At 43.5% G+C, this 25881-nt stretch overlaps 1 long non-coding RNA gene and 1 other non-coding gene across 2 annotated transcripts; one reads left to right on the top strand and one right to left on the bottom strand.

Annotated features, from left to right (window-relative positions):
* Positions 1–3402: 3402 nt before the first annotated feature.
* Positions 3403–20639, bottom strand: LOC143679230 (uncharacterized). The gene is made up of 3 exons (XR_013173604.1): positions 20529–20639; positions 19578–19646; positions 3403–3441 (listed from the first exon to the last, which is right to left on the bottom strand). It is a non-coding gene; the product is annotated as an uncharacterized LOC143679230 (long non-coding RNA).
* On the top strand, positions 5024–5126 carry LOC143681854 (U6 spliceosomal RNA). Its single transcript, XR_013174908.1, has one exon. It is a non-coding gene; the product is annotated as a U6 spliceosomal RNA (small nuclear RNA).
* Positions 20640–25881: the final 5242 nt, after the last annotated feature.

The raw sequence follows: 25881 nt of genomic DNA, 5'->3' as shown, positions 1-25881 counted from the left end.
TTATTCAGAACCACTGGGCTGAAGCCTTGGCTCTGGTGCCAGCCCTGGCCCTGGACCCCTGCACTTGCACTGGTGCTGCATTTCATCTTCTCTTAGCAGCTCTGTCTCCCTGTTGGCTTCTTCCACCTCCAGCCCGCCCTGGGCTAAGATGGTTTACCCCACCCTGGTGGACATATAACCACGGATGGACTTCTAATTTGGTTGCCCATATAGGAGGAGAACTCTCACAACTGATTTAATAAAGACGGCTTGGAAATTAAATCCACTGTGTTTCAACAAATAGTTCTTGCTTACAGACTACATAATAATAATACTAGTAATGATGGTAACTAAATATGGAGCATATTTAACACTATCCAAAGCTAACAAAGCATTGGTATCAAAATATCAACTATTCTTAGCACTTTCTTTAGGTCAGATGTGAGTTTGTTACCTTGGACATTATTGGTGAGAATCAAAATGTTCTAGAGATTTGGCCGTTTCATCTCTTTGCCAACTGATGACTATCCAGTTGATCAGGATGAGCAAGAGAAAAAGTTAATTGTGAATAAACTGAAACAACTGGAGCTATTGTTTACTGAGTACCTGCTATGCGCCAGGCACTGTGGCGTGCTGTTTCCATACATTATCTAATCTAATCTTCTGTTACTTGGGAGGGGGACACGGGTGTATCATCAACGAGGAGACGGAGGTTAAGTAATGACCTGCTACTGATGCACAGCAGGACAGGACAGCTGTACCTGTGATTATAAAGCCTATTCCCTCTCCTTTCTGCCATTTCCTATTTAGGAAGGAAATTCTTGAAATAAAAGAGTGTTTTATCTTTAGAGTAGGAAGACAACCCTAGCCTATACATTTATATTCAAAGTATCAGTCATCTAAACATCTTTGCCTCTGTCTCCCGACCTTGTAGAGCAAGGCTCCCTAGAGTGTGTGTCACAAGACCCAGTTTCTGCTTTACCCTCCCGTGTGCTTGTGTCCCTATTTATTCACCACGCAATGAAGGCGTCAGACCAGAGGGTTTTAAGGTTTCATCTAGCTCTGACATTTTGCTATTAACCCTAAATTCAACATCAATAAAAACAGAATACTTAGGAAGTGGCAAAATGACAAAGAGCTTAATGCATCTCAAGCATAAACTACTAAAACTAAAATTATTATGACTTTACTTATAAAATGAGGTGTTTTTTAATTTTCAGAGAAAAAAAATTCCAGCTGAGTTTTCTTTCATCATAAGGGATCCATAGAAACTAGACATGTGTTTGGGAATATAATAGGACACACTTCTCTTTGAATTCACGTCCAGTGTTGTCAGTTATTTATGAAACTGAAGTAAAAGAATACCTGGCACTGAGGATTTTATCTAACAGGATTTTACAGAGCATGTGAAAAATCTAGTGACTGGGCTGTATGAAAAGCATTTGGTTAAAGAAAAGAAATCATGTCTGAAGGCCAGGCACCAAACTTAAGGAGTGATATTGGGAAAGAAGCAACTTTAACATTTTACTCACTTATAACCTTTGAAATTTGTTCCAATAACGGCATTGCTGAAGAATCACATTTAAAATATTTTAAAAATAGAACTGAGGGCCAACACCCCTTCAATACTCAACAGATATGAATTAGTTTCATTATATATACACTATATATATAATTCTTATATATATATATTCTTAATATATATTTTTATACACTTGGACACGTTCTGCCTTGTATATGATTTACTTTTGGACTGTATTATGCATAAAATGTCTAGTAAATTTAAATACATTCCAAAGGAATAAAAAAGGGAAAATAAAGCACTATTCCTTCATCTGTGAAGTTTATAATCAAAGAGAAAGAAGTACTCTATAAGGTTGGGCATAGTCACTAAGCAGCATATTAATGGAGTGGATTCTCACGAGGACAGGACAAAGCGTCCACGCAAATGCTTGCGGGTTAAAGTTAGGTGAGGCTACATGAAAACAGGGGTGTAATTTCAAGTTTGAGGAAGATGAGGGACTTGTAATGAGAACAGACGAACTGTAATCGCCTGGCTCCTCCTCTGTCAGCTTTAACGTATTCAGTCCTTCTGTGGAATTTTAGAAGGTTTCCAGGTCACTTGGCTTTCATTTGCTATTACCTCTGTAGTCTAGACTAGATACCTTTAGTGAGATGACATATCTGTGGGTCTTCCTAGGCATGCTGTGTTCTAGAAGATACTGTCAAAAATATGCTCAGCTCAGACTTGCATTTGAAAGAGCAGGCGAAGCCACAGAAGGATGGTGTGTGCTCAGCACACCTGAGTGAGAGCCAGGGGGCTGCGGGCCACGCCCACTCGTGCTGGTGCACCTGTGAACACAGGTGCTGTTGGCGTCATCAGAGCCCCATTGCCTTCGAATGGCTCTTACATGTTCATTACTTTCATTGTGCTTTTTTGCTTTCTCGTCAGAGGTAAGCTTGAGTCTCCTTTTCTTATAGACAATTATTTCAAGGCTGAATATCCCATTTATGTGAAATCCAAGACCCAATGAATAAATTATGGCCACTTTATCATTACCACTTTCGTCAAAGATAGAGGCAGGGAAGAGGAAAGTGATGGGTTAAAAACACACATTGACACTTGTAGCGCTTGTGGCAAAGAATGTACTAGATGACTTAATTTAAGAAGTATTTTCTTGTTTGTGGTGTGATTGGAAGAAACCAGGATTCTAGACCCGATTCTTAGTAGCTTTGTGAATTTGGACAAATCACCACCTCCACACAAACATCAATTTCTCTATCTAAACAATCAGTACAAAATATAGCATCACTGGTTTGTTGAGGTAATGAAATAAGATAGCGTGGTGGCACCAAGAGATTGTAAAATGTGCCAGGAGTTAAAGTTATTACCACAAATGAGGAGAACTTCCCTTTAAAATCCCTGTGAAGTCAGAGATCATGATATTAGGAGTAAATAAGGAACTGGGAGGGGGTGCCGTGACTTTCCCTGACTCACCCACTAACTCTAGAAGGAAATTGGAAAAATGAATTCTCTCCCATACATTCATGTTGTGGACAAAAAGGCTTTCATGTATATTCTTGTCAGGTGGTTTGCAAGTTAAACACACATACAATATGTTTAATACCCTTGGGTGTTTAATCTTTTTCATGCATGAACATAAAATACAAATCCACTACCAAAAGGGCATTTTTGGGTCACTTTTTATTCCAATACAGAGGAAGGGTTTACACTAAGCCATTCATGCTTTCTAAACTGATAGCATTTTGATCACATTTGTAAATTCAGAAACCACCAGTCCAGGAAAACGGATGCATACTGTGGCTAGAGACGAGAAAACTGTTGGCTAAGCTCATCATGGCACCTTCTCCCCAGGTGTCGCTGTAATGTCGGAGCCTGTTGTACTCGTACAATGTCCCTGGCCAGTGCACATATTTAGTTATGTGGGTCTGAAGCAGCACCTGTAGTGAATATTGCATCAAAAACAAAAATGCTCTGTTTGTTTTAATCATTTTGTCCTTAGCGTCAATTGTCACTCTATACAAAAATATTACATCAAATCCAGACAATGTGACTGCTAAAATAAAGCAGTTTACCCAAACAAAGAGCAAAGGAAGATAAAGTAAACTGTAGGCAGGTGTGTGGTATTAAAAGTCCAAAGAAATTGCCGGGACATTTTTAGTCGCTGTCGGAAATGTGAAGTCTACGTAGAAATGGGTTCATCACAATACAAATCCTCAAACTGTGAGGGCTTGAGATTTGATATGATCGAGGACCACATAGGAACTCTTGTAAATTTAATAGGTTTTCATCAAAAAGATTACTCTCTCATCTGATTATATCACCTTATTGTATCTACAATAAGTGCTCCATTCTTTGGCCTGAGCAGCTGATATTTTTTTTCAAGTCCACTCCAAATTTGAAACCAACATGTAAAGATTTTCAGAAATGCCCAATTTTCTCTTGCAATATCTGGCTCCACAATCATGGGCCAGAGATGGCCACCTAATGGCTCTGCAGTCTCCAAAACCACCGACACAGCCTTTGTGAGGCTCACGCCACACGCTCCAGGTGGGGAGGTTGTTTCCTTGTCTTTTCCAGCTCTAGAGACTGCTTGTACCCCTTCCTCCATCTACAAAGCCAGCAACGGTAATTGAACCTTCTCACACGGTGCTTTGGTTTCCTAGGTTTCTCAAGAAAATACCATGAAATGGGTAGGGTTAAACAGCGGGTGTTCATTAGCGTACAGGTTTGAGGCTAAAAGTAAGCCCAAGTCAAGGCGTTATCAAGGCGGTGCTTTCTCCCTGGAGACTGCGGCATCCTGGGGCTGACTCCTGGCCGCCTTCGGCTCCTCTGCCACATGGCAAGGCTCATGGTGCTGTCTCCTGGTCTCTCCTTTCCTTCTGGATTCCACTGATTTCCCTGCTGGCTGCTTCCTTTGAAGCTTTTTCTCTCTGTCTGAATTTCACTCTGCTTATAAAAAGACTCCAGTGATAGGATTAAGTCCCATCCTGATTGAGGTACCTTACCTGAAGTAGCCTCGTAAGAGGGCGCACGTACAATGGGTTCACACCCACAGGAATGGATTAGGTTTAAGAATATGTTCTTCTGGGGTACACACAGCTCTAAACCACATCACCTGGCACCACTCTGACCCTGCTTCCGTAGTGTTGCCAAGTCTCCTCCTATGACTCTGGCCTTCTTCCATTTTGAAGGACCCTGTGATTACATCAGACTCACCAGATAATTCAGGGCAATCTCCCTATTTTAGGGCCAGCTGATAACAACCTTAATCCTGCTTTGTCATGCGAACCCCACATTTCCACAGTTCCAGGGAGCGGGGAGCAGAGCTCTGGGAGGCCACGGCTCTATTGACCACGATCCCCCATAAAAGAAGGGGCGGCAATGTCATGGGGAGCCCATTTTGCATCCAACAAGGTGCCAAACCCTTTTACACAAATATCTCACTTTATCCTTCAAACAATCTACAAAGAAGATATTTTAGCCCCATTTTTGAAAATTAAAGCAGGCTGGTTCATATGCTTGCTTTCGCAGCACATATACTAAAACTGGAATGATACAGAGAAGATTAACATGGCCCTTATGCAAGGATGAGAGGCAAATTCGTGAAGTGTTTCATGATTTTTTGGGCAAAGAGTAAAATAAATTGAGTACATGGAAATACTACTGGTTAATGAGAGGGAGGGGTAAGGTGTACGATATGTATGAGTTTTTTCTTTCTTCGTTTTATTTCTTTTTCTGGAATGAAGCAAATGTTCTAAAAAATGATCATGGTGATGAATACACACTATTAGATGATATTGTGAGCCACTGCTTATACACCATGTATATATAGATTGTATGTGTGTGAATAAAAATATTAAAATTTAAAACATGAAAAAAATCAGACTGGTTCAGATAATTTTATTAAAAGACTCATTGTCAGAGAGAAAATTCATAACATAACCAGTAGTTTGACCTGGTTTCTCTTACCCCTACCTCTCACACATTGTATTAGTTAGGGTTCTCTAGAGAAACAGAATCAACAGGAAACACTCGTAAATATAATATTTATAAAAGTGTCTCATGTGACCGCTGGAACACAGAGTCTAAAATCCACAGGGCAGGCTGTGAATCTGACAATTCCAATGGAGGGTCTGGACAAACTCCACAGGAGAGGCTCGCCAGCTGAAGCAGGGAGAGCCTGTCTCTTCTGAATGATTCTTAAAAGGCTTTCAGTGATCAGATTAAGCATCCTCATTGCAGAAGACACACCCCTTGGCTGATTACAAATGGAATCAGCTGTGGATGCAGCTGACGTGATCATGATTTCATTTTATGAAATGTCCTCATCGCAACAGATAGGCCAGCACTTGCCCAACCAGACAAACAGGTACCACCACTCGGCCAAGTTGACACATGGACCTGACCATGACAGTCCACCCCTTGTCAAATTGGCACCTATACATACCACCTTAAACCATACCTAATTTCTAAATAAAAAAGCATTAAAACACACATTTTTTTCTTTCACCTAACAATACTCAACTGTCCTGCAAATAACTGAAACCATTAAATCTCTCCAGAATAGGGTGCAAGTCTTTGGGTAATATTCATTCTTAAACTTGATATCTTACAACTTAAATGGTATAACATGAACAAAACAGCATTACAGTACTCATTTCTGTAACTGATCATGTGGTCGAAGTTCATATTTATCACTACCTTCTTCCACTACCCATTCCATTATCCTTTTACCCTCAGCAAACACTTCAGCTGGCCGTGGTTCTTTGCCTGGTGGGGTGACCCAAACCTTCATTCCGAAGTTTCAGAGCCATTGGCAGTCCTGCCTGGATTAGGCTGTTACAGTTTTCCATTGATTGTAATCACAGGGCATGGTAGTACTAATAGATGCCCTAGGGGATCTCCTAGATTCCAAGAAAACTGTTCTTTACCTCCATTGTGAAGTTGCAGTCCTATTTCCCCCTGATAGTCAGGGTCAATTACCCCAGGCAATAGTATAATCCCCTTCTTGGCTTGTTGATCCAGGGGCATTAGTAGTCCAAAGTGACCTGTTGGCAGTTTTAACTTCCAGTTCAATAGAATCACTGTTGTTTCTCCTGGTGGAAGCACTCCCCATTTTGGAACTAAAACTTGTAGACCAGCAGAGCTCAGGGTGGCAGAGACAGGAAGTAAAAATTTTCCTAGTGGATCACTAGGGGTAATAGTGAGTGGTACCACTCCCGTTTCCAACCCTTGGTTCCTGGACCCATGGATCCTGGCTATGGGAGAAACAGCACCATACAGCGGACGCTGATTCAGAGCATACACAGCTTCCTGGAGAACATTACCCCAGCCCTTCAAGGTAATGCCACCTAGTTGTCACCATAATTGAGTTTTCAAAGGCCATTCCACCCTTCTATCAATCCAGCTGCTTCTGGATGATGGGGAACATGGTAAGACCAGAGAATTCCATGAGCCTGTGTCCATTACCACACTTCATTTGCTGTGAAGTGTGTTCCTTGATCAGAAGCAATGCTATGTGGAATACCATGATGATGGATAAGGCATTCTGTAAGCCCATGGATGGTAGTTTTGGCAGAAGCATTGCGTGTAGGGAAAGCAAACCCATATTCAGAGTATGTGTCTATTCCAGTTAGAACAAATCACTGCCCCTTCTATGAAGGAAGTGGTCCAATGTAATGAACCTGCCACCATGTAGCTGGCTGGTCACCTCGGGGAATGGTGCCACATCAGGGGCTGAGTGTGGGTCTCTGTTGCTGGCAGATTGGGCACTCAGCAGTGGCTGTAAACAAGTCAGCCTTGGTGAGTGGAAGTCCATGTTACAGAGCCCATGCATAACCTCCATCCCTACAACCATGACCACTTTGTTCATGAGCCCATTGGGCAATAACAGGAGTTGCTGGGGAAAGAGACTGACTGGTATCCACAGAACGGGTCATCTTATCCACTCAATTATTAAAATCTTCCTCTGCTGAAGTCACCTTCTGGTGTGCATTCACATGGGACACAAATATGTCATGTTTTTAGCCCACTCAGAAAGGAATATCCACATACCTATTCCCCAGACCTCTTTGTCAACAATTTTCCAATTATGGTCTTTCCAAGTCCCTGACCATCCAGCCAAACCATTAGCAACAGCCCATGAGTCAGTATACAAACACACCTCTGGCCAGTTCTCCTTCCAAGCAAAATGAACAACCAGGTGCACTGCTCGAAGTTCTGCCCACTGGGAGGATTTCCCCTCACCACTGTCCTTAAAGGACACCCCAGAAAAGGGTTGCAGTGCTGCAGCTGTCCACTGTCGGGTGGTACCAGCATATCATGCTGAACCATCTGTAAACCAGGTCCGAGTTTTCTCTTCCTCAGTCAATTCACTGTAAGGAACTCCCCAAGAGACCATAGTTCTGGTCTGGGACAGAGAAAGTAATGTTGCAGGGGTGGAGACCATGGGCATTTGGGCCACTTCTTCATGTAACTTGTACCTTCAGGACCTGCTCTGGCCCTATCTCGTATATACCATTTCCATTTTACAATAGAGTGCTGCTGTGCACGCCCAACTTTATGGCTTGGTGGGTCAGACAACACCCAGCTCATGATAGGCATCTCAGGTCTCATGGTAACTTGGTGGCCCATGCTTAAGCGTTCAGTCTCTACTAAGGCCCAGTAGCAGGCCAAAAGCTGTTTCTCAAAAGGAGAGTAGTTATCTGCAGCAGATGGTAAGGCTTTGCTCCAAAATCCTAGGGGTCTGTATTGCGATTCCCCTATAGGAGCCTGCCAAAGGCTCCAGACAGCATCTCTACTTGCCACTGACACTTCTAGCACCATTGGATCTGCTGTATCATATGGTCCAGAGGGCAGAGCAGTTGTACAGCAGTCTGGACCTGTAACAGAGCCTCCTCTTGTTCAGGTCCCCACTCAAAATTAGAAGCTTTTCTGGTCGCTCAATAAATGGGCCAGAGTAGCACACCCAAATGAGGAATATGTTGTCACCAAAATCCAAAGAGGCCAACTAGGCATTGTGCCTCTCTTTTGGTCATAGGAGGGGCCAGATGCAACAACTTATCTTTTACTTTAGAAGGGATATCTCGACATGCCCCATACCACTGGACACCTAGAAATTTCACTGAGGTGGAAGGTCCCTGTATTTTTGTTGGATTTATCGCCCATCCTCTGATACACAAATGCCTTACCAGTAAGTCTAGAGTAGTTGCTACTTCTTGCTCACTAGGTCAAATCAACATAATATCATCAATATAATGAAGCAGTGTGATGTCTTGTGGGAGGGAGAAACAATCAAGTTCCCTGCGGACAAGATTGTGACATAGGGCTGGAGAACTGATATACCCCTGAGGTAGGATACTGAAAGTATATTGCTGACCTTGCCAGCTGAAAGCAAACTGTTTCTGGTGGTCCTTACTAATAGCTATTGAGAAAAAAACATTTGCCAGATCAATAGCTACATACCAGGTACCAGGGGATGTAGTTATTTGCTCAAGCAATGACACCACATCTAGAACAGCAGCTGTGATTGGAGTTACCACCTGGTTGAGCTTATGATAATCTACTGTCATCCTCCAAGACCCATCTGTTTTCTGCAGAGGCCAAATAGGAGAGTTGAATGGGGATGTGTTGGAAATCACCACCCCTGCATCCTTCAAATCCTTAAGAGTGGCAATAATCTCTGCAGTCCTCCCAAGAATCCAGAATTACTTCTGCTAGGTAGGGGCAGTTCTAGTGGCTTCCACTTGGCCTTTCCCACCATAATAGCCCTCACTGCACAAGTTAGAGAGCCAACGTGGGGATTCTGCCAGTTGCTCAGTATATCTGGAACTGGGGAAATAACTACAGAATGGGTACAGAGACCCACTGGACCCACTGTGAGACGGACCTGAGCTAAAACTCCATTGATCACCTGGCCTCCATAAGCCCCCACTCTGACTGGTGGTCCAGAGTGACGTTTTGGGTCCCCTGGAATTAATGTCACTTCTGAACCAGTGTCTAATAATCCCCGAAATATCTGATCATTTCCTTTTCCCCAATGCACAGTTACCCTGGTAAAAGGCTGTCGGTCTCCTTGGGGAAGACTTAGAGGAAGGTTAACAGTATAAATTTGTGGCAGTGTAACAGGGTTCTCTCCCAAAGGGACCTGGCCTCCCTTTCATTCAAGGGGCTCTGGGTCTGTAAACTGTTTCAAGTCTGGAAATTGATTAAGGGGCCATGACTCTGTGTTTTTGTAATTCAGGTTAGACTTCTGTTCACTTGACCTAGAACTCTTTTGTTTATACAGCTCGAACAAGAATTTAGTAGACTGCCCTTCTATTGTATTTCTAGGCACCCCATGATTCACTAGCCAATGCCACAAATCTCTGCAAGTCATAAAATTTTGACTCCTGCTTTGGGTTTGCTGTCTATTATAATAGCCGCGTCTACCCTCTCTTTGACGATTAAGTGCTGCTGCCTGGCTTCTGCCAACTCGGGATCCTGTCATCCCCATTGTGTTTAAGGATTCCAGCTCAGTGGCAGCAGTTCCTACAGTAATATCTGACCTACAGAGAAGTGCAACCACAGAGCTCTTGAGGGATGACGGTGCTAGTCTCACAAACTTATTTATCACTGTTCTGGTAAAAGGTGCATCCTCTGGACATTCCTGGGGTGTGAGAGCAGGCTTTGAATGATAAACCCACTCTAACATCCCAATCTCTCTAAGCCTCTGGATCCCCTCATCTACATTATACCAGGGCAGTTCTGGCATTTCAACCTCAGGTAATGTTGGCCACCTTTTGATCCATGTTTCAACCAATAATTCAAACAAACTGTTAATACATTTTCTGGCCCCGCAAGCTATAACATTGAATGCAGAATCTCTGCTTAGTGGGCCCATATCAATAAATTCAGCCTGATCCAGCCTTATATTCCTCCCACCATTATCCCACCCCCTTAAAATCCATGGCCATACATATTCCCCTGATTTCTGTCTATATAAATTGGAAAACCCACACAGTTCTTTTGGAATATAACATACTTCCTCATGCGTGATACTTTGTACCTCACCTTTAGGGGCCTGTTTGGACTTTATTCTAGTTATAGGTCTAGAAGAAATGAGGGGTGGTGGGGGTGGGTCATGAAAAGAATTAGAAATCTCTTCCAAGCCATTTGCTTCAGGGCATTCATTTGCAGTTTCATCTGGTGAAACAGGATTAATCACTCTAGGGTTAATCCCTTCAGGAGGAGGTTGGGTGGCCAACTCCTCAAGGCAGGCTGGAGGTGGGGTGGTTACATCCTCAGGGCAGACTATTACAGGGTTATCTAGAGAAGACTCAGCATGACCTAGGGTTTCAACCTCACCCCCGGCATCATTATCAAAACATGTGTCACCATCCCATTTTTCAGGGTCCCACTCCTTTCCAATCAATGCCCTAACTTTAAAGGCAGACACCATGCAACATTGAGATTTCAGTTTACATTGTAAAGTTGCTACTAATAAGATTCTGAGTCTGCTTTTCAGAGATCTCAAGTCTACGGCTACAGGAAATAAGATTTTCCTTTAGGACACTCATAGAAATGTCTACATCTTTCAGACGGCACTTAAGCTTCTCATTTGAAGCCTTAAGCCCATCCCTTTCTCACCTTAATGTAGCCAGTGTATCTAACAACAACCAGCCAACATCTCTATACCTCTTATTTCCACAAAACTCCATAAAGACGTCAAAAACATTACCCCCAGAGCCTGGCTTTGTACAAGCGAAGCATTAGGAGAATTGAACGGTGATATTTTGACTATTTCTTTTGCCAACTCACTCCATGGATTGGGAGTGTCATTCTGATTATGGGAATCAGAGTCCTTAGTGCCTTTGAGTCCAGCCCGAGTAGAAATCCATTCATAAAAAACCATTTTTAAGATTCTGTTTCTTAAGAACTACTCCTGGTACCAATTTGTATTCGTTAGGGTTCTATAGAGAAACAGAATCAAAAGGAAACACTCGCAAATATAAAATTTATAAAAGTGTCTCACGTGACTGCGGGAACACAGAGTCCAAAATCTGCAGGGCAGGCTGTGAAGCTGACGATTCCGATGCAGCGTATGGACAAACTCCATAGGAGAGGCTCACCAGCCAAAGAAGGAAGAGAGCCTGTCTCTTCTGAATCCTCCTTAGAAGGCTTCCAGTGATTAGATTAAGCATCACTCATTACAGAAGACACTCCCTTTTGTCTGATTACAAATGGAATCAGCTGTGGAGCTGACGTGATTATGATTTAATTCTATGAAATGTATCATTGCAACAGACAGGCCAGGTATCACCACTTGGCCAAGTTGACACATGAACCTGACCATGACACACCTGTGCCCCCCACTTGTGACCCCACACATGTTCACCACACCTGTGCCCCACACCTGTGCCACTCATACCTGGGCTCCCACACCTGTGCCTCACACCTGTGCCTTGCACACCTGTGTACCACACCTATCCACCCCTACTTGTGTGCCACACCTGTGCCCCCACACCTGTGCCACCCATACCTGTGCTTCCACACCTGTGTCTCCTGAGTCTGTGCCCCTGTATGTGTTGTGGGCTTCCTGCAGGGAGCTCATGCTGATGAGCGTGGGGTCCGTCCCTCCCTTCAGCAGCCGGTCCATCCTCAGGGCTTCTTTGGATGCTCGTGCAAGTGGGAGGTAGAGAAGATGCTGCCTGCTGTCTGCCCCACGCTGCAGGCAAGGCCCACCCACCTGGCGCCCTCCCTTGTCATTGTGCCTCTGCACCATGTGCACCAGGAATGTCGTGTCTTTGTCTGAAAGGTCCGTGCACATCCCAGGCAACCCCCAGGAAAGGAAAGCATGTCCTTAATCTAATCCATTCCTGTGGGTGGGGACCCTTGTAAATAGGACCTTTTGATAAGGCTACTTCATGTGAGGCATGACCCATCCCAATCAGGATGGTTTAATCCTATTGCCGACAGCCTGACAGGAAAGGCAATGGGGAGAGAGAAAAGCAGAGGCAGCAGCCAGAAGTGGAAGGTGAACGGAACCCGAAAGGGAAGGGGGCGGCAGGAGACGCCAGGCGCGTGCTGTGAGACAGGGGAGTCTTCTTCCCTGGCTTTCACTCAGGCGGGTCCGAGTTCTCCTGCCGCCCCATGGAAGGGCTTTCCCAGCCTTTTGGAAAGCAGCTGGTTTATTGACTCATCCTTCCTACTGTATGGTCCTTTGTGAAAACTTCCGTACTCCAGGGCTCCAGGCCCAGCTTTCAGGGTTTAAAAGAAAATCGTGCCCTCACCCAACAAAGCCTGACTTTCACAAATCAAAAGCCTTTGCTTTCAGGCTACAATTTCCCTAAGAACTCAAGCAGCTACTTATTTTAAAGTGCAAAGCAAAGCAAGGGCTCCTTTGTGTCAGAGGGGTTCTAAAAGAACAAATGCCTAATTTTCAGGGTGGAGAGAGTCACAGGGTAACAAAAGGACAAGGAAGTAGCCACAGGGAGTATTTTCAAAACCTTTATCCCAAATATTCCATATGTTCTTGTTCAGTTTTAAAAGTACACTGAATTTATTAAAGGTTACTTTTTTATTTGGTCTAGATTAAGGAACCTTAAAAGCTTTTAAATTAATAACTTCTTGGCTTCATCTCACAGACCTTGAAACGGCATCTGGGGAAAGCAAATAGGAAATGCTCATTGAAGAGCGTGAATATTAAGTGATTATCAAATACCTCAAATTATGCTTTAGCTATTTCTCTTTTTCTCATGAAGTTTTCATTGCTAAGAAAATTTGTGAAGAAGATAAGTTATAAACTTTAAGCCTTTAGCTCTAACTACATAGACACTCAGGTAATGTCTGCCTACAAATGGCACTTATTCCGTCTTTATATACCACAGCAGAATTATTGAGGGTCCATATTTTGTCTTTTGAAAAGTCTGTTTCAGAGCTATTAAGTGTCAATCAGTATACTAGATATTAGATTATAAAATTACATTTTAAAAACTCTCTAAAGGGGCATGAGGGTAGTTCAGTGGTAGCATTCTCACCTGTCATTGGGAGACCCAGGTTCGATTCCTGGTCCATGCACCTCCCAAAACTAGCAAAAAAAGAAACCAACAAAAACAAACAAAAAATTCAACTAACAGTGCTGCAATAACAGGATACTCACATGGAAACACAACGAAATTTGACCCTGCCATATAGCATACAAAAAAAAAAAAAATGAAAACTTTCCAGACTTGAGGAACTTGGATTTTTGGCTCCGCTATCGTCCACGCCCGCAGGGGTTCAGGTGCTGTGGAGGGCGAGCCACCCGTCTTGTTTGTGGATCACCTGCTTTGCTCTAAGCACTATTCCAGGAGCTGCAAGTGCATTTGGGAATAAAACAGACAAAACGTCTTGACCGCATGGAGCCTACAGTGAAGGGGGGCGATGGTGACCGATCAAGGAGAAAAGCCTGTGGCGGGCAGACGAATGCGCAGTCTTTGGACCTGGCCGACTGGGCCCTGTGGTTTGGAGGGGCCTGATCTGCAACTTGGCTGCAGCCACCTCCTCTCGGGAGCAAGCGGGGAGCAGGGCATGTGGTCCCAGGGGCCCCAGGCCAAGGTATCTGCCAGCATGTGGGGAAGGGGGAGGGAAGAAGTGTGGAAGGCGTTTTCCGTGACTCTGACCCAAAGCCCTGGAAATAGAGGCATGCAGCCTTCTGATTTATTTTCCTAGACTACGTGGTTTTACATCTCTGTTGGGGTAGAAATTAACTTGCAGAGATATCATAGTAATGAGCTTCACGGCAGTGCGGGTGAACTTTGTCTGATAGAATTTCAAGTAATTTCTACCCTGTAGAAAAACTGCCCAAAGCATTGTATCAGCCTGTAGGGTATTTGCCAGTTTTCCCCTATTAGCAGCTTCATCTCCACACTTCTGACGATGTGTGCGTGTATATGCACACTCACACTTATACACATATTCAGAGTTTGCAGAGTCTCCTTTGAACTGTTCTGAATATCTTATTTGTTCCTTCATTAATAAATGAGTGGAATGAAGATCTGATACACATTCATTTTACACTTGCATCAGAGCCATGATTTTGCCTTTGTGTAAATTATCCTTCAGGAAGAGTTTAAAATTTACAATAGCATGGTCGGGAGAGCTGTCAAGGATAAGGTGGTACTTGGGAAAATCCCGGCAGGAGAACTAGGAAGCTGTTTAGTTATCTGGAATATGGATATTCCAAGCAAAGGCAAAGCAACAACAGGAAAGGGGTGAAGAGAGAAGTAGCTACGGCTCCTTCCCATCTCTCACAGCCTGAGAAGACTCTGCATGCCATGGGGCATGGGGTCTTAGGGCAGGTAAGAAACCACCAGACAGACATTGCCTAGATGTAGCCAGAGTTGACGGTAGCAAGTCCAGCACAGAAGCACTGCACGCAAATTCCCCAGGGCTGTGGCCGATGAGGCACCGGTGCTGCTTGCAGGGACTGGCGACAGGCTCCCCTCCCGAGAGTGAGCACATAGGAAATTGGCAGCAGCCTGTAACGTAGCAATGACCTATGCCAGTGGCCAGGGCTGCTCATTTTGAATGGAAGTTACAGTCAGGGGAATTTCTTTCTGCACAATTCTCTCCTACGTCCTGAAAGCATGAAATGTAAGAAATTAGTCTGAACATAAGTCACCTATTTGAATCATTCTGCCTACTAGCTAAAGGAGAGTCTAGAGATTTCTTTGTATTTAAATGTTTGCCATTAATTTCATACTAAAATAATCATGAAATGGACTTATGGTGACTACTCAGAATGAAGCTACTTTCACCTGGTCCCTAAGTCAATTGAAACTGATTGGTGAGTTAAGTCCATTCACTGTTATGTTTCAGAATGCATAGAAACAGTCGTAGATAAAATACATAACTATAAAAAGTAAAAAGAGAAGTCATTTCTGCTAAACAGAGTTTAATCTCTATAATAATTAGCTGAAGCTGAACAGCCATGTGACTTTGTGTTATAGTTTGCCATTATGTTGCCATAGCAATGAACAAGCCCTAGATGTAAGAAAGCTGATTGCTCTATCCAAAGCAGCTATTTTTTATTTCCTATCACTAGGGCAATGTTCTAAGAGCCTCTTTGGGAATATCAAACCACACATGAAAAGAAAAGAAAATGTTCATCAACAAATAAGTCATTTTTACCTGTTGATTTTTTTTAAAGCTGGAAGGGGCAGGCTGTCTGACCAGTTTTTATCTTTCTCTTAGGCTCCGTGAGAGATAACAATCTGACATTTTAAAACATTGGGTCAAAGGATGAAGACACAGGCAGTTTGTTTTGAAAGGTTTGTGTGCATCCCCAGCCTTTTCTTTAAACGCACATTTGCTTTGAGCAGTGAAAATAAATAAATAGTCCTGTGAAATGTCCAGAGTCAGTGGCAGACTCGGTGGGTCCCTCTCCCACTTTCCTCATCAGCTCTCGTGAGTCTACAGCAAAAGCAGACCCTGTTCTCCGGGCAGGACCGGCGGCCCCTGGGGCGCTGCTGAAGGCGCCTCATCGTACAGGTGGGTGGGCGTGCGCCCGGCCGGGTTCGCTGCACAGAGGTGGCGGCTAGCTGAGCTCCAGGAGGCAAACGCTCCGGGCAATGCCGCAGAGCATCGGCGTTTAAAATCACCCTGTTTGAAGGAGGATTTGGAATTGGTGCATCCTCCTCCATCTACGACCCCATTTCCTGTTTTCTTTTTGCGCAAACGTCCTGTCCGTTACAGCCGTCCATGCTTGCTGCTGCTTCAGGTCTCCCTTGGACCCACCTTCGCGCCCCCCAAACGGTTCAGGCTTCAAGGGCCTCCCGGTGCCCAGCAGGTTCCCCACCTCCCTCCACACCCCAGGCTGCGCAGATTCACCAGAAGGCCCCCTACCTAGACGGCGAAGGAGCAGCTCGGCAGTCGCGACCTGGGGGCACGCTCCCCCTGGGCTCCACCGGGGCTCACCGGGAGAAGCAGAGACACAGAGCTAGAAGTGTCCTGAGGACCCCATGAGCAGGGGTGGGCTGACTGAGTAGCGGGGTCTCTCCTCCTCTGGCGGTGGCGGAACCCTGCCTGGAAGGGCTTCCACCTGACTAAGCCAGGCCCACCCAGACTGTCCACGAGTATCTCCCCTAGTTAGAGTCAACTGACTACAGATGTTACTCATAGTTACAAAATACCGCTTGCAGGACACCTAGGTTAGCGTTTGGTTGAATCAGGAACTGGAGTCCAGCCAATTTGGCACATCACAAAAGGCATCTTGCCCAGATAGCCTCAGGCTGAGCTTTCCCTTCCTCAAATGTCCCCTTAGCCAAGGGTTCTCCCCTGGCCATGCTGTACAGATAGCACCCCACTCTTGGCAGCTCCATCATATCCTCATTACCCTACTATTTCTTTCTCAAGGCACTTATCCCCACCTTCAACTTTGTATACTTGTTTATTCTTTTTCTCCCTTAAAGAAGGTGAGTTCCATGAGAACACCGTTACTGTTTCATCTTACAGCTCCACCCAGCTGTGCCCAAACAGTGTCTAGCGGTGAGTAGGTATTCGACAAAAAATATGTTGAATCAAATAATGTATGACACGTAAAAAAGAAGACTGCAATTTGAAAGTACAGATTTTGAAGAATGCAGTTGCTTCCTCCAAATCTGTTTCCCTTTTATGAAAGAAAAAAGTAAAAAAAGTTATGTTCTCCTAATGCCTCTGTACAATTCAACTACACACACACACACACACACACACACACACACACACACGCACACAGGCAAAGGTTTGCTTTTGTTGATGCTCTGGGTTAAGAATTTTACGGGCTCCCTGCTTTGTGGAAGTGGGAAATCTGTGACACTGAACTGGTAATGGTTTGCTTCCAACATAAAACTGGCTGATACTGAACCACAGAACTAGTTTAGTCAACAGGAACCAGAAAACCTAACATTAACATAGTAGCTTTCTTCCACCCTTTTGACCTCTTGCCCCCCAGTGGATTCCTGAAGATGAAAGAGAGTCTTTCATTCTGGTTGTCTTAAACCTGCTCTGAGCTGTCCTGAAGTCAGCTCCCCTTCACCCACCAGCCCACAGCATCAACTCCAGATCCCCCTTCAAATAGGGTTATTTAAGGGCCCTGTGGTGGCCATCATATCCCCACCCCTTCACTCACCACTGAAATTTACATAGGGACTTGCTCAACAAAGTGTTCTGTAAAACACAAATAAAACAAATAAATATGACTGTAATCTACATTTTTTAAGAAAAACCTTACTAGTGGCAGCAGTGTTAAACTAAAATATTTTCAGAAAAATTAACATTAATATAAAGGATACTTTTATCCAATCACAACTACCCAGACATTGCCTTAGGTTTCTTTAAATATTTCCTTATTTTTTTGAACCTTAGACCTATTTCAGTGTAAGGATAGGTTATTATATTTGATGCATGATAGTCATAAACTGAAAACTTCAAAATATGATTAAGGTACTTGAGTTGAATTTTACTAAATATGCAGAATTAATATATCCGAGGACAAGTAAATAAGAACTAAGCTGAAATGCAGTTCTAAGCAGGAATGTCACTCCCCACAAATTAGTGCCGTGCTTTAACATGTAAATACCCACTTCACAATTCTAGACACTTTTTGTTTGATATCATGAGTTGGTATAGTGGCAAAACTGCAGGAAAGGGAGAGGAATTCAGACCAACAGATCTAAACAGTATATGTGTAGAACAGACAGCTTGTTCTCTTCTCACTCTTTCCGTAAAAGGCCAAACTAATGCAGTTCTAATGACAGGCAAGGGTGACATCTGTTTCTGCATTCCCACTCAAGACTCACTTGTGGTGATCTCTAAGAAGAGTCTGTGAATACTAGTAATTCTCCTAGAGAAGGAAACCCTGCTAGAGCTCCTCCAGGCTCACTGAATGAAGTTGCAACCACTTTCAATCTGCATTCCGAGCTTTGGGCTTCTCAGACTTTACCCCCTGCTCCCCTCCTCAAGCCACTCTGCAGGAGCAGCCCAATATCCCATTCATAGAAGTCGACACCTCCTTTGTGAAAGCTGGGGTCCCGGTCATGGCCATGGGTGACCCTGAGGATGGCCGCTGCCTCGGGAAAGCCCCGGCGGAAGGGGCAGGGCCACCACTTGCAGCACTCAAGTCACCAAGGCAGCAGTGAGGGGCGGGAGAAACCTGCTCCAGTGTAAACACCTGCACTGGATGACTTGGAACCGATGCTGTGACGGCAGGACCGTAACCACTATGTTCTAATCAAGTAGGTCATTTATGTATCAATAATTACTTTTTGGAAATAAATGCATTTCTCACATGAAATAAATTAAATATTCCTGACATAGAAGAGGTGCAATTCTAACTAAAGTATTCAATAAGTAGCTTATGCAAAGTCACAAACCTCAAATCCTTTCAGGAAGGCGGCAGGGCATGAAAAAACTTGACATAAATGCTATGACATTTTGCTGTAAGTCTTGAGTCACAGGACTAATAAAACACATATATTATAAGCTTTCCGTATAATAAAAATAACCTTTCCATATAAGCTTATGCTCAGAGGTTATTATTTCACTAGGAAATAAAACCATTTTCTACAGGTTCATAATTACTTAAAAGCTTTCCATACAGATAAAAGAGCTTTAGAAAAGTCATTTGAAATGAAAAAAAAAAAACAAAGAAAAAGCAATGTTTATAATTAACTCCTTTGTGGAAATGCTTTAGGGCAGCTAGTTCTTCAGAAAATGTAACATGGTCCACTGCCAGTTAGAATGAATTAATGGTTCATTTTCCCCAGGAAGCATCTCACACCTGTTTCCAATATTTGTTCCTTGGACTATTTCCATGCGCTTGGTTCACCGATTTCTCCTTTTTTGGTCTGTCTGGTCTAAACGAGCTGAGCCTACTTCCTAAACCCAGGTGGCCGGCAACTTGCCCCCCGGAACTGCGGGTGGTCCCAACGGGTGGTGCTGGTCGTGTGTTTAGCACACTGTCTTTACACAACTCCCTGAGACCACACGGTCCTACTTGCCCCATTCGAGTCGTTGCCTAATGAGATGTACAAATAAATTTAGTGTCTTCAAAGAAGAGAACAGAGCAACTCACAGCAAAGCATGCACTGCTTATGCACCGAGGGAGCAGGTGGTGATGGTTTTGAATCCAGCTAGAAGCAGCCTGCGGGGAAAAGTACCAGAATTTGAATGGGGCTATCCCTAATAATGTGAGTGACTGCTTTTGTAGTGACTTTTCACCATCTGATTGAAAGCCTTATTTGCCCCAATAAACTAGACCTTGGATTCAGTAATTCACTCCTTTACTTCTGCAAAAAGTACTTCTGGGGTATTTATTCTGAAGGCTAGGATTTTATTGAATGGTCTGGGCAGCCATGGAAGGATTTTAAGCTCTGCAGGGACGTGATTAGATACACGTTTCATCTTCCGACACGATGGCACGGGTTGGTGGGTGGTCAGGCTGGGGGTTGGGCAGATGTGGCAAGAACCACAAAGGTGATGGTGGAGGGAATCAGAGGTGAGGGAAGACTTAGGAAACGTGACTGTGCAGCCCAGGGAGTTGTAGGGCAGGGTGAGGGAAGGAGGTGAGGGCCGTGGTCTTCGCGGCTCTGAAGGGATGAGTTATGTGATGAGGGGGCTGCGGAATGCAGGTGAAGGTCACCTGACCCTGAAGGACCCAGCGAGACCCCTGCCCCATCTCCCACTCCCCAGGGAGACAGAAAGGCGCCGAGGGGTCGGGTGGACCAGCGCAGGTCAGCACAGCCCAGGCAGGGGCGTGGAGCCAGCCCAGCTCCTGTGAGCAGACGCCCCTCTAGACTGGGTGGGATGCACGCAAGGCTGGTGGGAGACGCCCCCGTGGCACTGAGCCTCTTCAGTCAGGGTCCCCACGCAACACAGGGATCCATCTAATGAGGTAGTGCTCTCACTTTACAGTTCACAGGTAAGAGTTGTAATAATTGACTTTATTCAGTGTGCTAGGTTGATTTTCTTCAGTTTCTGGGTCTTAGTTTTCTAAGTCAATAATGAAGATAATATGCCATTTTACCTGTCAGGTTGTATAGAAATTATGATCCAGTTTCTCCAGCCCCGCAGAAAGTTTAAAAGATAAGAAAAACAGTAAGTGTATGAGGGACTCACTATTCATCCATACAGTTGAAGAATTTAACAAATGTTAACTAGGCTCCTACAGTGAATGAGTCCCTGTGCTGGTTTTTATGGAGAAAGAGGCTTTATAAAATGTAAAGTGTTGATCCTGCTTCTTTATTCTAAACAGAGTGCCAAGCTGGATGGCAGGGAGCCAAGCAAACGGACAGAGTGTTTCTCTCTTAAAGAAGGAGCTTGGGAGAGGTTGGCTGCAATACATGCGCTGTTCAAGAAAACATGGAAATTAGTGAAATGATAGAAAATTGTCTAGAGAAGTTGCCCTCCCTACCCCCATCACCTCCTTTCCTTCATATATTTAACCTCATAATGCTTAACTAGGGCAGTGAAACATTCCAAAAGTGTTAGGGAGCGCCAGGGTTTGGTCTCACAAAAGCCCTAGAATTTGGAGCACTTCATGGCGAAAGAGATTTTAGGGCTCAGTAAGGAGCCCACATCCTGCTCTCTTTTCCCTCTTTAAAGACAAGAAAACTGAGAATGGCACATTGTATAAAAGCACCCAAAGATCAGGTCAGAATTACAACCAGAAACCCCAGAACTAAAGCTAGAAACTAGCCCCAAATACTTTCAGCCCAATTCTGACTCCCGTTAGTCAAGTATTTGTAAATGTTAACATACTTCATGATTTCTACTGGCCTCACCAAATACTTACCTCAACAGCGTTAACAAAGTGTAGTCAGATTTCACAGAAACATTATCCACAAATAACTCACGAAATAGGTGCCTTGTTATTTAGCTTTATATACCATTGACTTGGCATTTAACTGGGCCTTAAAAATGTGTTCCTGTCAGGCTGAGCTTGCAATATGGGTTATAGAGAAAAGAGGGCATCACCACCCAAAGGTTATGACCAGACAATGCAAAAAAAAAGAAAAAGAAAAAAGCCAAGGACAGTTTTGATAAATCTCATCAAACATTTTTATTTAAAGCCTTATTTTTCACTAGAATAAAAATTAAAAGATAAAACATAGGACTGTACAACACAGTATAAATGACAGACTATAGGTAGTAGTACAAGTTTAAGAAAGTTCTTTCATGAATTATAGCAGCTGTATAACACTGTGTTATAACAGGATAATGATAGGTTATATTAGGGTGGTATAAAGGAAAAATACATATAAATTTGGGTGATAGGATAAAGTAAATAATGGGTGATAGGATAATATTTTATCAATTATAACAAAGGTAACTACCATTAAAAAAAAAAGTACCATTATAAAAAACTGCCATTGTGAATCGTAAAATATTTCCACACTAATGTAAAGTATTGTTGGTGGGGTAGTGTATGGGGATTTGTATTTTATTCACTATTGTTTTGTAAACTTGCAACCCTACTGCTGGGTGGAAACTTTGCTCAGGTTGTTTGGAGATGTGATCCCGCCCATTCAAGGTGGGTCTCAGTCCACTTACTGGAGTGCTTTAGGAGAGCCCAGAGAGTTTAGAGACGCTAAAGAAGGAAACGCCCCCGCAGAAGCCAGAAGGACCCACAGGACCTGAGAGAGGCATTTAGAAACCAACCCAGGAGAGAAGGGCCAACAGATGTGGGCATGTGCCTTCCCTTGTGACTGAGAAAACCCAGAGGTGATCAGCTTTTCTCCACTGAAGATTTCCTTTTGCTGATGCCTTCATTTGGACATTTTCATGGCTTTAGAACTTTAATTTATAACCTAATAAATCCCCTTTGTAACAGCCAATCCATTTCTGGCTTCCTGCATTTTAATAGCTTTAGCAAACCAAAACACCCTGTGTGTATATGTGCGTGTGCATTTTTTATGTCCCTACAGAATATCAAGCAACTGAAATATTTAATAAGGAAACATATTCAGCTGCTTTCTCAGTAAATCTTTTGGAATTTGCAGCAATTAATATCCATATGTTGCTCTCAGGTTTTGTTTTTTTTTTTTAACATAGGCAGGCACCGGGAATCAAATCCGGGTCTCCGGCACAGCAGGCAAGCGCTCTCCTACTGAGCCACTGTTGCACCGCCCTGCGCTCAATTTTACAATGCACTTCTTTTTAAATGCACTTTTTATAAACATTCCCACTTTCAAGTCTTAAATTCTTTTGAGTAGCTGTATTTTGAAAATGTAATATTATCTGTGTCTGTATTTTATTGATGAGAAATCTAAAGCTCAGAGAGCTTCAATGACTTCCCCAAGACTACATGGCTAGAGAGGGCAGGGTTGGGACAAACCCTCTCTACTCACTATAAACCCAGAATGGCTTCCATTGTGGCTGTAGGTTTGGGGTTAGTCCAGAGGCAAGAAGACATGATGCCTCTGCAGCACTCGTCTTCACATCCTATGGCTTCATTCGGCACCTTCATTACCCTCCAAGCATTTGTTATCCAAGACGGTCCATTCAGGTAAGTCTGAGGGTCACAAAATGCATATGAATTGTTACAAACTTTAAATAAAAATGAAGAGTTTACAGTTCAACTCCCAGTGCCAAAAGTAAAAGAGGCTTTCACCTTCTCTGTAGCTATACCTTCAGAAACATTTGAGGATGCTACCAATTTTTATTGGTCAGCCAGACTAAAAAGTTCGTACATTCCTTTACTTTCTTCTGTGTTCTCTGGAACCAGACTTTGAGGTTCAAAACTTCTTTAATTGAAGACTTCCAGCTTCAAAATTGAGTTCTACTATCTTGAAATTTAACTCTGTACCTCTATTCTTTACTTTTATGTGCGCTATACTTTTGACATGCCTCTACTGTATTTCACTAGTACCTCAAAACTTCCTTCATTATCTTCTTCCAAAGTCCCTCCAGCCCCAACCATACAATTGAGGAGAAATGCCTCACCTTTGATATCTTTCCATAAAATGCCAATGGCTTTGTTTCAGTTGGCTAAATGCTACCAGAATGCAATATACCAGAAACAGGATGGCTTTTAAAAAGGAAATTTATTAAGTTACAAGTTTACATTCTAAGACCATAAAAGTGTCCAGACTAAGGCATTCAGAGAAAGATGCCTTAACTCAAGAATGGCCGATGGCAGTCACATGGGAAAGCATGTGGCTGGCGTTTTGCAGGTTCTTGTTTCTGGTTCTGCTGCTTCCAGCTTCTGATGCCAGTGGTGTCCATTCTAAGGCCTTCACTTAGCTCCTCTGAGACACAACTCTGGGTTCTGGCTGGCATAGCATCTCATGGGAAGGCACATGGCGATGTCTTCTTGGCTCTGTATCTCCAAGCATCCATGTCTAGGCATCTGCTCTCTCTGTCAGCTTGGAAGCAAATGCCTCTAACATCTCCATCTGCGGTATCTCCAAATAGTTCCCCCTTTTAAAGGACTCCAGTAAACAAATCAAGTTCTACCTGGAATGGGCAGAGTCACATCTCCATCTAATCAAAATGCCACACCCACAATTGGGTATGTCACATCTCCCTGGAAACAACCGAATCAAAAGGTCCCACCCACAGTTGGGTGTGTCAGATCTCCATAGATACACTCTAAGTTTCCACCCCACAATATTGAATCAGAATTAAAAGAAGCATGGCTGCCCCCACAAGATTGGATAATGAAAAAGGACATGTCTTTTCTGGAGTATGTAACACTTTCAAACTAGAGCAACTTATTTATAGTTTTAAAATGCCATTATTTAAAGAATAAATCTAAGCATATATTATAAAAGTAAAGGTTTAACTGCTACTTCACAAGCCAGGGGGCTCTGAGTTGTGAGCTTTCTTATTTAACACTTCATGAAATCCCAATATTTTCCATTGTGAGGCCATGGTAACAACTGGGTCTGGAGAATGGGGTGTGAATAAAGAAATCTACGTGCTTAATATTCTGCAGGGAGATGGGGAAAATGCACACACATATGCACATACACGGGTGCTTCAGTTTGCTAAGGCTACAGGAATGCTTGAATGTGGGGCACGGGTTTACTCACGCATGAGGAAGGAGCAAGGAGAGAAGACTGGATGTGCTTCTCACAAGACGGCCCTGGGCTTGTCAACCTAATGTTGGCAGCAGGAACAAGGGGGAACAGTTCGGAGGTACTTTAACTCCTCTCGTGAGTAAAGGAGGACCTGGTGATGTCACATCCTGAAGTGGATTGGCAATTCCCCTTCCTTTGGGAAGGAGCCAAAAAGGTGAATCAAGCAGTAGGAAGAGTTTCCTCTCATGGCCCCAAGGGGTCAAATTGGGGAAAGAGGGCTCAAATCTCACTTCCAGCATATGCTTTTTGCCTCCAACATTAAAGAGAAAGCCTTATTTAGCCTTTCTGGGAACAAGAGCTAACAAGACTTGACAACATGTACCCCATATGTTGGTTTTATAACGACATCCAAATGAACAACTTCTTGATTATAGCAAAGGAACTCTCAAAACAGTTTGACTTTTTTTTCTGGTTTTGTCTCAAATAATTCCATAACAATTGGAACTTTGTAACATTGAGATTGCCAGAGGATGTAATTTCTGACAAAGATACAGAATTTACCATAGCTGAGTTTAAGAAGGAGATAAAGAAGCTGCTATTCTTCATTGATAAGTTTGTTCCTCATTCAATATCAAATAAAATTGTCAAGATACAAAGACAAAATAAGCCACAAAATATTTCTAGACCCAAATTGTTGAAATAACGTAACCAATACAGATTCTATGTCTCTTTATTCCATATGTCAGTCCATGTTCAATGATTCAAATCAGCCCTAATATCGATAATGTATCAATATCTTCAAATTGTTATTAACCAATTTCATCAAGTCTTGCTTGGCCAACACCAGATTTTCACTTTTTTCTTTAAAAAAGAAAGCATTCTTACTAGGGAAGAATCTCACTATTTTGACCAATGTCATAAGGCCAGTAAGTGCCTGCTCTCAGATGTATGGGTGTAGTGGTTTGAAAACATGACGAAAATTCTCCTCCTCTTGGATCTGGCTGGTGTGTGGTTGCCTTAAGCAGCAGAATGTGCTGGAAATGCTGCTTTATGTCTTCAAAAGCCAGGTTGTGAAAAGCCTACACGACTCCTGGGGCCCTGGGCTGCTGTGCAAGAAAGCTCAGTGCTCTGGGGCTGCCATCCGCACAGGACCTGCAGGCACTGCGGTCAGCAGCCTGGGCCATGCTCAGTTAGGGCGGCTGAGGTCCTCTGGGAAGTGGATTCTGAGAAAGCACGAGCTGTGCACAGGAAAATGCCTAGGAAGGACAAGAGGAGGATCAGCCTGTAGACCATGATGCTGGCCTGACACCAGAGAATGGAAAGTGGAAGCAAGGAGGATTTGGGGGAAGAATTTCA

Source organism: Tamandua tetradactyla, chromosome 4 (genome assembly GCF_023851605.1).
Source record: "Tamandua tetradactyla isolate mTamTet1 chromosome 4, mTamTet1.pri, whole genome shotgun sequence".
In the NCBI taxonomy this organism is placed as follows: domain Eukaryota; kingdom Metazoa; phylum Chordata; class Mammalia; order Pilosa; family Myrmecophagidae; genus Tamandua; species Tamandua tetradactyla.
The sequence above is the reverse complement of the archived record's forward strand: the minus strand, read 5'-3'. Positions and strand labels throughout refer to the sequence as shown.